The 12,112-nt window shown below is 51.7% G+C and overlaps 1 protein-coding gene across 2 annotated transcripts in view; it reads left to right on the forward strand.

Moving 5' to 3' along the window:
• The first annotated feature begins 44 nt into the window (after nucleotides 1-44).
• TNS3 (tensin 3) overlaps nucleotides 45-12,112 on the forward strand; it is a 221,616-nt gene continuing 209,548 nt past the window's right edge. The window contains exon 1 of one of the 2 annotated variants that reach the window (XM_040259791.1): nucleotides 45-81. The gene's annotated coding sequence lies outside the window, so the exon portion shown is untranslated. Of the gene's footprint in view, nucleotides 82-4,821; nucleotides 4,972-12,112 lie in introns of those variants that run through there. The other variant, XM_040259792.1, reaches the window with a different exon arrangement.

A 12,112-nucleotide genomic window follows, 5' to 3' on the forward strand; every position in this document is an offset into this window, starting at 1 on the left:
CCGCGCGCTGCTTGCGCTGTTCGGAGCCCTGCCTGCTGCGGCCATCGCCCCGCGGGACCGACCGCGCCGCCGCTCGCCCAGGTACTGGAGCGGGGAGCGCACCGCCAACCTCTTTGTTTCGAGCTGGCGCCAGCGTCCGCTCCAGGGGCTCGGGGCGCGCGGGCAAACGGAGTTCCGCGCGCGCGGGGACCTGAGCTGGGGCGAGCGGGGACCGAGAGCTCGGCCGGGATCCGGGGTACCAGGGAGCAGGACTTAGGGACGCAGGCGGGTGAACGCGGCGAGGGCGCGGGCGGGTTCGGCCAGGGTCCCGGGCGCGGGGACAGCGCTGGGGCGGGCGGATGCAGCCGGGGAGCAGGCCAGCTCGATCGGGGCCCCGCGGGCCAGAGCCGCACTGTTGCGGCGGCGCCCGGGTGAACTTCGCTCTCTAGGACGAGTCCTGAGACTCCGCAGCGGAGAGCCGAGCTTGGAGCTGCAATGGGAAGGCTTAGGACCCTTCTCTCGCTCTTGGCAAGCAGGCTTTCCGGTGCGTTTCTCTTTCCCTTTCCCTGTGTTGGGCGGGAAGCAGGGGGTCCCTTGGTGCTTCCTTCCTAACTTCTGAAGGAGCGGGAACCAGGCCGGAGGCGTGCGTGGCCGAGGCCACCTGTGGCACGTGCCTGCTGGCACGCCGGCGCTGTAGCTGACAGGCAGGAAGAGGGAGGGTCTGGGACTCGGTGGGCGCCGTCGGGGTCTGATAAATGAGCCGGGGTCGTTTGCTTGAAGTGATTTGAGAATCTGTGGGGCGGGAATGGGCTGAAGAGCTCCACTCCAATTCTTGAGACAGCGCTGGTTAAAAAATAAAAGCCCATGGGATGTGGGGCCTGCGGAGACCACTATTGAAGGAGGTCACTGCCCACTTAGAAGCACCCCCAGACCCCTAGGGTATCCCTGTCCTTCATACACTTTGATCTGCTGACAGTCCCCCCGCATCCCATAGTCTCTCTCTGTAACTTGAGCCCATGATCATGGAGGACTCTAAATATACTGAGAATTTGATTGAAAATTATCATTGCATCCATATCACTTAGCCCTTCAGAACTAACCATCTTGGCATTTTGGTATATGGGGTCAGTGAATACTATTTTTTTGAAATGCTTTAGTTCATTGCCTTTAGAAAGAGATATGTCCTTGTGATTCTTCCCCTCTTTAGGGCCTGGGAGGTTATATTTGCAAATCAATCAACAAGTATTAAGAAAGGCATTTCTGTGCAGAGGCCTGGAGGGGCGAGGGAGTCGCTGCAGCTGGAGGATGGTGGAGGCTTGGCCAGTGTGCAGGGAATGAGGGGAACTCTGTGCATAGGGAGCTGACTGTGGGAACTGGCAGAAGGCCAGACTTCTGACCTCAAAGACAAAGTAATAGTAATCTTAGTAATTTTACAAAGTAATAGTGACCCCAGAGGCAAAGTAACAATGTGGTCATAGTAAATCCTACATGTTTGCTTGTGCTAAGTGCTTTGCATATATGCATTGCATTCGCTCAAATAACCTTTGGAGGGAGCTGGGATAATTGCTCCATCTTACAGATGTGCAAACTGAGAGGCAAAGAAAGGCTAAATATCTTGCCCAAGTGGTTGCTCAATCAACATGGGGGTGAAGCCCAGAGTTTGTCCAGGACAGTGAAATTCCAGGGCCCTGAAGTTGCTGCTGCTTGTCTGTCAAGTGGATGCATGTCCTGACAGCAAATTTCTCAGCCGAGGTGTCACAGTTATCAGCAGCAGCCGATGAATCATTTCTTTACAAACCATGGAGAAGACAGAAAAAGGAGTAGCCTCCGGGAGCACTCCTGGATGCAAATTGACTTGGCTTTTTATAAAAATGTAGCTTTGGCACTTCTTGGTTTTAAATGGAGCTATCTGCAAAGGTGACCCTGGGAGCTAAATGTTACCAGGTAGAAGTCTGTTCCTGGGCTGCAGGAGGTATTACTGATGGGATTAAAAATGGCCTGGGAAGAAGGCACAAAGCAAGAACAGAGAGGGGAAAGACAGAGGGGGGAGAGATTTCTGACCCACCATGTGGCAATGGCAGCTTGCATGCAAGGCCCCAGGCCTATTTTACAGATGAGTATGCTTGTTAAAGGGCAGAATGTTTAGGGACCAGATCAGACCTGGTCCTCTGGCTCTCCGTGTCTGCAGCACTCCTTCTCTAGGGTCAGCCTGGAGTAAACCACCACCATGCTGGAGGGTAACCTTTTGTCTCCCAACCACACCCTGCCCTGACCCCTCCACTCACACCCTCAGACTCTTATGGAGGCCAGGTGCAGGGTGTTCCTGCTAGAGAAACAGCCTCCTGCTGGTAGAAAGTTACCTTGTATCCCAGCCACCTAGTGCACCCAGAGCTCTCCTTACCGTGGTTCCGCTTTGTCTTAGAAAGGACTGTTTTGAGGCTGGGTTTGAAGGGTCTGCTGGCAGCGGAAGCTGGAGAGGGGTGGGGTTCTCAAGTTATGCAGACCTCGAACCCCAGGCTCTTTCCTGTGAGACCCGGTGAGTTAGGGGGATCATCAGTGACCTAGGGCTGGCTCTGTTCCCCTGGAATCCTTTGCAGTTGTCTCTATTAATCCAGAACAAGAGGTCTGGTTAGTTGGTTTGTTCAATAGGCATTCGGTTTGTTCAATAGGCATTTTGTTAACTCAGAATAGCTACCTGTTTTCTGGCTGTTAGCAAATGTTTTTAGAATCTTACTGTCTTCATTATTGTCCAGATTCTGAGCGCTGCTCTAGCTATGGAAATAATTACTTCTGTTAACCCTCATGGCTAAGCAGAGGCAGGTGTGAGACGGTGTGATGAGACCCGATCTTCCCAGGGATGTCCATGTGGAGCTAATATTCAAACCCCGACTGTCCGACTGCAGGGATGTATTCTCGGTGCTGCCTCACTGCTTTTTAAAACACCTAGACGTTAAAAATCGGTCAAAATGCTGTTGAATGTGAGTTATCTTCTCTTAGGCTCAGAAGATGGTTTGAATCTTCCAGTATGTTGAGTCCTCAGACCAGGCAGATTTGCCATTCTGTAGTTCTAGTGGACTCAGCATGGGAACACGTGTCTGCTTCTTGTCTGTCCTTTTCCCATAAAAGCAGCAAACCAGACTCTCCAGGTTTCTGGAGCTTCCTATTGCACTCTGAATTTTAGGAATGTGTTTGGTGAGCACCTGCTCTGCGCCACTCCCCTTCATTTTGGTGTGTTTCTTGCCAGATCCATGAACTGGGCCCTCCTGCGGGGACACCTCTCTGTTCTGCTCTGTGTGCACTCGGGGTCCCAACTGTGCGCCTGTCCCTGGTGCAGGGAGGCTGGATGTCTCCCACCTGCTGCCTCAGACCCCCCGGGGGCTCCTCTGCTGGGTAGGAGGGAGGAGCCAGTGAGGATGACCGCCATCTGGGGCCACTGTTGGGAGCTGTGAGAATGCCCTGCGGTGTCATTGAGGGGAAGATAGTCATCAGAATGACCCCTAGACATTTAAAGCGTTATGTTACTTTTTAAAAAAGGAAGGCAATGATCTGGTATTAATGTTTGGTCCCAAATGGGCTAAATTACTGAAAAATTTATGTTTAAGGAAAATTCCCTCTTGTGGAGCATATCCTGATTGTGCCAAGGGGGTGCTCCCCAGAGACACCAACTCTGGGAGAGAAGGCTTTGCTCCTGTTCTGCCACCCTCCTCCCCCGCTCCCAGCCTAGTAACCTTGCAAGATTAATGCCTTCTTCTGATGGCGTGGTCACCCATGCACCTGGGGGTGCTTACTTTCCACGATTAGATAGATCATCACCCAACGTTGCAGGAAAATATTTTTATCTTAGTTTTCTGGAATGTACACTGAGACTCAGTGAGCTTAAGTCACCTGCCTGTGTCATGGGGCTGGTTGTAACTCAGGTCTGTCTGGGGACAGAGCCTGTGCCTGGCCCTCACCCAGAGAAAGCGAGTGTCCTCTTGGTCACAGGGGCCTGAGCATGTGCAAGGAGGGGGTGGTGTGGTGTTGGGCAGGGTCCCAAAGTGGAACCCAGGTATCTCTGGTTCTCGACCTGCCTCAAGTGCCTGGCGGAAGCTCCGGAGCTCTCGGGTGCTCACTGTCCACAGCTGGCCTGGGTTCCAGCCACAGCTGCTTCCTCGAACACAGCCTTTGTCCCTCTTCCTTCCTCCCTGGGCTGTGACTGTGGCATGTGGCCAGCTGCCTGCCTTCCTCGTCCTCTTCTCCTTGGGGGAGTTGATAGCACTTAGTACACCTCGTACAGGCCTGGCTCTGTTCTGAGGTTGAGGTGACATCTGTGGGAATTCTCATTCCAGACAGTTGGTGCTACTCCCGACCAGCTTGCACCCGTGGGCTGAGTCTCATTTCAGCTGGGAAGGGTCTCATCTCTTTTCACTGTGTCTCAGTGGGTTGCAGCATCACGGTGTGACCTGGTACCTCATGAGTGTAGCTTTTCCAAAACTGGTGATAAACAACAAACCCCAAAGTTTTAAAGACACACTCATGAGATAGGTGCCCCGATGGAAGACGGCCAAGGCTCTTGAGAGGGGCAGAGGCAAAGGCTTCGCGTGCCAAGTACCCTGCTCCGCTCTTCTTCCAGGGAGAGGCGGCTGTGGCCCGGGAACTCGGGAGCTGGACTTTTCACACCGGAGGATTCAGGAATCCGCTTCCATCATTACCCTGGCCCACAGCTGCTCCGTGTTGCATCTCACTCTCACTCGTTGTGGAGCCTCCCAGGGCGTGGGGGAGCAGCCTTCATCTGGCCATGCATGTCGCCCCAGGGCCAGGCTGGGCCATTAGCTGGGGCGTCTGCGTTCTGTACACATTCCTCCCCGACTTCGACGACGACAGGGCTGCAGGCGCTGGCTGCGGGAACAAAAGGGCTGCATTGACTCTCCTCTGCTCATAATCCATCACCTTTCTCAGAGGTTTCCTGAGTGCTCACCCCTCACCATTGGTGATTTTGGACACACATCAAAGGTACGGTGAAGGCAGCGTGCTGGGAGGAGAGAGCCGGGCTCTGGCAGCCACAGATCTGGGGTAAAAGCACCCTTTGTCCCGAGGCTGCCCTCTTGGTTCCCCACCTGCAGCCTGGGGACGTCACTGCGCTCCAAGGGACTCACACCAGTGCTCCTCCTGGGTGCTGTTTTGCTTGACTACTGGGTCTCCTGTGTGGCCCAGGGCATCCCTCCTGCTTGCTGGCTCTTGGGCCATTGCTTACTCTCATTTTGCCGAATTGTCACTGCCCCCCCACCCCCCGCCCCCACCCTGGGGCTCCTGTTGAAACATCACTTCTGCATTCTTGGAGTCCCTATCTGATCCCTGTCAGGGGCAATCCTTTGTTATAACTGGAGGAGGTGGTGGGGGCTGTGGGAGTCTCCTTTAGATCTTGGCCAGGTGTGTTTCCAGTTTGTCTTCTCTGGAAAGAGAAGTGGCTGGGGGTGGAGGAAAGAGGACACACCTCTGCTTGTGTCCACTGGTGGCTGAGTGAGGCAGGACTGGCTCTCAGCTGGCTAGGCGCATGTTTTCTCCTGACCTGCCCTAGGAGGGGAGGGGGCGATTGTCATCTATGTTGCTCAGTGGGTGGGAGGGGATTCCCAGGTAATGGATGTGCCTTGGTTTCCTAAATTAATTTTTGACTCTTTTTCTACAAAGTAGTTTTTGTGTAATATATTTTTTGTAGACTTAGAAAAAAGGGAGAAATGTTAAAAATGCAGGAAAAGTGGCCTAATAGTGCCACCCATGGAGCAGTGTTTTCACCTTTTTGTATGCTGTGTGCATTCTGTGTTTTTCAAGTTTACCGATTTGAGATCATACATAGTAGCATCAGTGCGGCAGTGTAAGCACTTCCCCACTTGTGAGTAACTCTGCATTCACACAAGTGAATTCATTCATACAGTACAGAACCCAGTATGTACGTGATGACCATTTCTTTGTCCTCTGGTCACTTGCAGCCTTGTGTGCATTCTTGCATAGAGATTGGGCAAGATCCTGGCCAGTCATGTTCTTGGAAGGACTTGTAAGGTCAAAGAACATAAACTATTTTTGATTGTGGTAAAATGCACGTAACATAACCATTTTCAAGTGTACATTAGTGGCATTGGTACTTTGATATTGTGAAATCATCATATGCAGAACTGTTCTCATTTTGCAAAACCAACTCCATCCTCAGTAAGCTCTAACTCCTCTTTCCTCCTCCCACAGCTCATCACCCACCATTCAGCTTTCCATTTCTATGAATTTTACTGCCCTAGGTGCCTTATGGAAATGGAATCATACAATATTTGGTGTTTTGTGACTGACTTATTTCACTTCACTTAATATCCTCGGCTTTCATCCATGTTGTAGGATGTACCAGGATTTCCTTCTGGAATCTTTCATTGTACTTAAAGACCACTTTGTCCAGTTTTCCTTTGGTAGACACTTGGGTTACTTTCACCTTTTGGCTATTTTGAATAACTCTTCTCCGAACATGGGTCTGTAGGTATGTGTTTGGGTCCCTGCTCTCACTTCCCTGGGGTGTATACCTAGAAGTGAACACAAGCTTTTGGAAGTCCCTTGAATATAAGGTCAAATTGCAGTTGAGAAACAGCATGCTGGCTGAATCCTCTTGGTGCTCACCCAGCGTGCCTGAACTCCTGGCCGGGTTGGCGCCTGCTGGGAAAAACCAGGCCTGCAGGAAAAGGAAGAGAAGACTTTTTACCAAGCTATTTTGACAGATTGTATAAACTCAGTGATTAATGGAATGAGAAAGCAGGAAGAATGTCTTTCATTAAGAAAAAAAAAAGGAGACTTTAGGGTTGCTTGGTTTTATTTTTCAATTAAAAGGGTCTGATTTTGTTTCTGGAGAATGGTTTTAATTTGGATAAATGGTTCAGTCTGGGACCTGCATGCCAGAACCTATGATGTATGAGTGCAATTACTCCAGGTTTCCTCGGGAACAACACAGACCTGGGCTCTGCTCTGGCTTAGCCTTGGTGAAATGGCAATGAAGATGGCTGTGCCTTTGGGAGGCAACTCTTCTGATCAGTACATGGAGCCTGCAGGACCGGATGCTGGTGGACGCTGGTTAATTTTTACCCTTTAAGAATGTATTCACCATCTCAAGTCAGGAATGCCAACTAGCAGGCCTTACCCCCAGTGCTGGAACATGTTGGACCAGAATTGCTGGCATTGTTTCCAGTGTGGGCATTTGCAGAATTGGTTGGGCTTCAAAGGAGGTGGTTCATCCTTATATTGTCCCCTGTTATGAAGCCTTCCTGGCTCAGACTGGGTTCAGGCCCTGGGCACTGGGCTTTCTACAGGGTGGTCTGGTGGGGCTTCTTTGGAGGGAGATGATGGGCTGAAGGATGCATCAGAGTCAGTGAATCCTGGGTGCTTAGGGAAGGATCCATCGGGTGGAGGGTCAGTGAGGGCAAAGGCCTTGGGCAGGAACTGCCTTATGTGTTTCCAGAAGAGGGAAGGGATTGAGGAAGGCAGAGGAATAAGAGGACACCAGCATTCAGCTCCAGAAACTAGGAACCTTGTGTCAAAGTCTTAGCCTTCCACGCTAATGGGAGTGGCAGGTCTCATGAGTGCTGGCCACCTTGGGGCAGTGGGGGCTTGGGTAGGGAGCTCAGTCTGCACACAGGAAATGTGCATGGGTGCAACCACAGAGGAAGGACAGCTTGCTGGGCTAAGTGGTCAGAGAACTGTGGAGCCGGAGGATATTTTAGCCCTGCAGATCCTGTGGCCCAGAATGAGGGGTGTACCAGCATGGTGGGGGTGGGCAGGAGTGAGGGTCAGGTAGGGGGACTGTGGGCCTTGACCTGCAGGAGAAGTGAGTGTGCACCCAGCTTTTAGGGGTGTGGGGCTGAGCCTACCCGACCCCGGGGTGCCTGCCTGCATCGGGGCACCTGCCTGTATGGCTCCTGAGCTGCCCTGCTGGCATGTGAAGGGGAGGGGCAGCTGCGCACAGGCCCCTGAGGAAGGTGGCTCTTAGCATAACAAATAGGAAAGTCTTTGGGCTGAGGGCTGGCCAGGCTGATGAAGACTTTGGGTGAGATGGGTGACTGGCAACAAGAGAGTGACTTCTTTTGCTCTTTGCTCCTCCCTGCCCCCATTTAAATGCAAAAAAGTCCAAATTATAGGTCATCTGTAAGAGCTTAATGCACTTTTATGGAACATGTTTCTTGTTAGAAACCCTATCATGACTTAAATGATGTTTAAACATTTATAAAAGTTCCTCCATTCTCACACTTACAAATACCTGATCATCTTCCTCTTTCTGGCTTGGTTTTTGTAAGTGTTCGAGGTTTGGGCTTCCCAAGTGGCGCTACTGGTGAAGAACCCACCTGCTAATGCTTGAGACAGGATAGACAATGGTTTGATCCCTGGGTCAGGAAGATCCCCTGGAGGAGGAAATAGGCAACCCCCTCCAGTATTCTTGCCTGAAGAATCCTGTGGACCCAGGAGCCTGGCAGGCTACAGTTCATGGGGTCACAAGAGTTGGACACAACTGAAGCGACTTAGCACACAGTGTTAGACGTGTGATGTGTGTATGTATGTACTTTTTATGCTGATGGTTTTCCCAAACCTGTATCTTATCCTAAGCATTGCCCATATTTCTTCCTTGACTTCACAATTATCACAGTGATGACCCTTACAGCCTTGCAGAGTAATGGCCGTGTTTGCACGAGCTCCTAGCTGCTCGGTTGGATTCTTATTAGAGCTGCTGCTTTCAGAAGGTGGAAGAAGCAGCCTCTGAGCTCTGGCCTGCTGGGGTTCCGCCGGTTGCTGATATTGTGTGTAGCCCACAGGGAGGAATGTGCAGGCCTGGCTGGGACACAGCCCCTCTACCTAGACTGCTTGTTGTGCCCCGAAGGGCCAGGTTTTCTCCCCTGCTCCTGGGTCCTGCGGGCAACAGTGGGTGGATGTGAGTGAGGCCCTTGCCCAGTGAGGTCTTCACAAAGGCGCCAGGGTCAGGGCCTGGCACTGTGCCCTGTGGTCTGCCACGTGCTGATGGGATTACGTGCATTGGAGCTGCTGTGATGCTGACCTTGGCTCTGGGAGGCTTTGTGACCAGGAATCTTGGCTAGGGTCCAGCTAGAACCTGTCGGGGCTGAACTCAGCTCTGCAACTAATAATGTTCTAGTGGGGTCCAGACAGGCTCAGCTCTCAGGTTTCGCTGCCAAGATAAGTTGGATTAACGGGCTGGAGCTGACGAAGACTTTTGGCCAACAGTGATCTTTCTTGTCTGCTCTCCCTCGACCCCTGCGTCTCCCTCCTTCCTTCCATTTGGCTTCACTGGTTGCTTCTGATGCGTTCTGTCTGTTGTCAGGCCTGTGCACTTTTAGGATATCAGCTTCTCTGTGTCTTCTGATGCTGCTGGAAACGGCACGGTCTTGCCTGTTTACTCTGGGGCCAGGGCAAAAAGGGAGTGGGCTCCGCAGTGAACACTGTGGCCTGGGTCCTGCCTCTCTGTGTGACCCTGGGACAGACACCTTGCTCCTCTGAAGTGCTGCTGAACATGGGGAGTTGGTATAAAGGACCTCCCTGGGTTGTTGGGGCAAATGTAATGTCATGTACACAGTGGGCTTCCTGGTGGTGCTGGTGGGAAAGAACCCTCCCGCCAATGTAGGAGATGTAAGAGACACAGGTTTGATCCCTGGGTCGGGAAGATTCTCTGGAGGAGGGCATGGCAACCCACTCCAGTATTCTTGCCTGGAGAATCCCATGGACAGTGCAGCCTGGTGGGCTATATAGTACATAGGGTCGCAAAGAGTCAGACACGACTGAAGCAGCTTAGCATGCATGTACATACTAGGTATCTTGTCATTACTTTTCTTTTCACTTTATCATTTGGCCTTTCTAGGAGCTGAATCCAGAAGGCTTTTTCGCCATGCTAGCCCGCCTCCCTGAGATAGAGCTCCTGGGAAGGAGGTGGGTCTGTGGGGCCCCCGAGCTCTTCCCCCCCAAGCGCATGTCCTCTGGGAGGGAGCCTGACAATCACAGGCTCACATTGCCCTTCTGATGCCCAATTAGCACGTCCTTCGTCTTCTGATGTACTCTGGGGTAGGGCCATGTACATGTTGTTTATATCTCTCCTCACAAAAATCTGAGCTCTTCCAAGGACAGGGACCAAGGCTTCTTCTATCTTCATGTGATAAGGGCTTTGGAAGGAGTGGAGGGACGCCTGTGTGACCTTGGTCAAGGCCTCTGCCTCTGGAGCCTCCCTCCTGTAAGCCTTCATTAGAGGAGGGACAATTCCACAGTTAAGTGGAAACATTTGAGAAGCTGGTTCTTTACAAGAAGAGAGGGAGGTGGTTGCATATTTTCCCAGGGTTTCATTATTATTTTTTTTTTTTCCCAAGGCCACCATTTTCTTCTTTCTGGGAGTTTTGCTTTGCAGTGTATTCCATGAACTTTCAGAGGAGGGCAGTTGACACTTATTTTACAGGCTTGAGAATCTAGCCCACTGTTATTTTCTTGGAAAGTAGCCATATTTTAAATTGTCATATTATAGAAAGTTGATGGTCAGCGCCTGCTAGGAATCCGTGAGGGCTCCCTGACAAGAGCTGGGAATACAAAACTGTTACTTCACTATTTCGGTAGCACAAAAGAATATTCATTTTGGACAGAGTGTGTTGTGGGGTTCCTTGAAGTCCACACTGTAAAATGGCAAGAATTATTTCCTTTGTCTTTCTCTCAGAATGGATTCCAGTCACTATACATATCCACTAGCAATGTGTAATCTCTTGTCTGATATTTAAATGACAGTTTTGTTCTTATAAAAATGTTGAGCATCCATCAGACTCCTGCTGAGAAAAGAGTCGCCTCTCCCACTTATCTGCTTCTGCCCAGGCTGCTCAGATCATGTTCACAAATTCTTTCTGTAGGACTGAGTGTCTTTTTAAAAAAATGTCTAGATTTTAGAGAGAAGTTTGGATGTGCTGTATGGTACCCTTGGTGCCTGGAGGCAGATAACTCACGTTCAGATGATGATAGAAGAGTTGAGAGCAAGAGTGTGGCTTTGTTTACCAGCCACAAGCTGGGTCTCTTGATTAGTTGGTGCATCTGTCCTGCCGCAAATGGCCAGTGGCTGCTTCAGGGCCTTGGCCCTGGCTAAATTCATGGCCCTGTGGTACACGACACCCCCCACCCCACCTCCCCTGCTACCCTCCTCCCACCACAAACATCACCAGCTTCCATCTCCAGGATGCTGTTCTCTTCCCAGCCTGATGAATGAGATGTGGTGTGCCAGCAGTTCATAGATCTCAGGCTGTTTGCTGGGAATAAAAGGTATGTACCTGAGGGTGATGATGGTGGGTGGGTTGACATTAATTATTGACTCTGTGTGAGGCCCTGTCAGAGAGTGACTCCATTGTTTCTTCCTTTGTTTGTTCATTCACTCCCTCACTCATTGCTCTCAGGCAGCTAGCGTTTACTGAGTGCTCACTGTGTCCTGGGATATGGTTAACCCTTGCAAACTCAGCAGGGCTTGCTGTGGTTTGATGGCTGAGATATCAGCTTGGATGCAGCAGAATAGCATGGTGCTGGGGGTTCTTAGGACCATGGGATTGGGCTGGTGGAGGTCCTGAGGATCATGGGATTGGGTGGTCCAGAGGATCATGGGGCTGTTAGAGGTCCTGAGGATCACAGGAATGATGGAAGTCCTGAGGACCATGGGATTGGGCGGTCCTGAGGACCAGGGGGCTGGTGAAGGTCCTGAGGATCATGGGGCTGGTGGAGGTCCTGAGGATCATGGGATTGGGTGGTCCTGAGGACCAGGGGGCTGGTGGAGGTCCTGAGGATCATGGGGCTGGTGGAGGTCCTGAGGACCATGGGATTGGGTGGTCCTGAGGACCAGGGGGCTGGTGGAGGTCCTGAGGACCATGGGATTGGGCAGTCCTGAGGACCACGGAGCTGGTGGAGGTCCTGAGGACCAGGGGGATGGTAGAGTTCCTGAGGATCATGAGGCTGGTGGAGGTGCTGAGGACCATGGGGATGGTGGAGGTCCTGAGGACCATGGAGGTAGTGGAGGTCCTGAGGACCATGAGGCTGGTGGAGGTCCTGAGGACCATGGGATTAGGGGTTCCTGAGGTCCACAGGGCTGGTGGAGTTCCTGAGGACCATGGGGCTG

This window comes from Oryx dammah, unplaced genomic scaffold (genome assembly GCF_014754425.2).
Source record: "Oryx dammah isolate SB20612 unplaced genomic scaffold, SCBI_Odam_1.1 HiC_scaffold_18, whole genome shotgun sequence".
NCBI lineage: Eukaryota > Metazoa > Chordata > Mammalia > Artiodactyla > Bovidae > Oryx > Oryx dammah.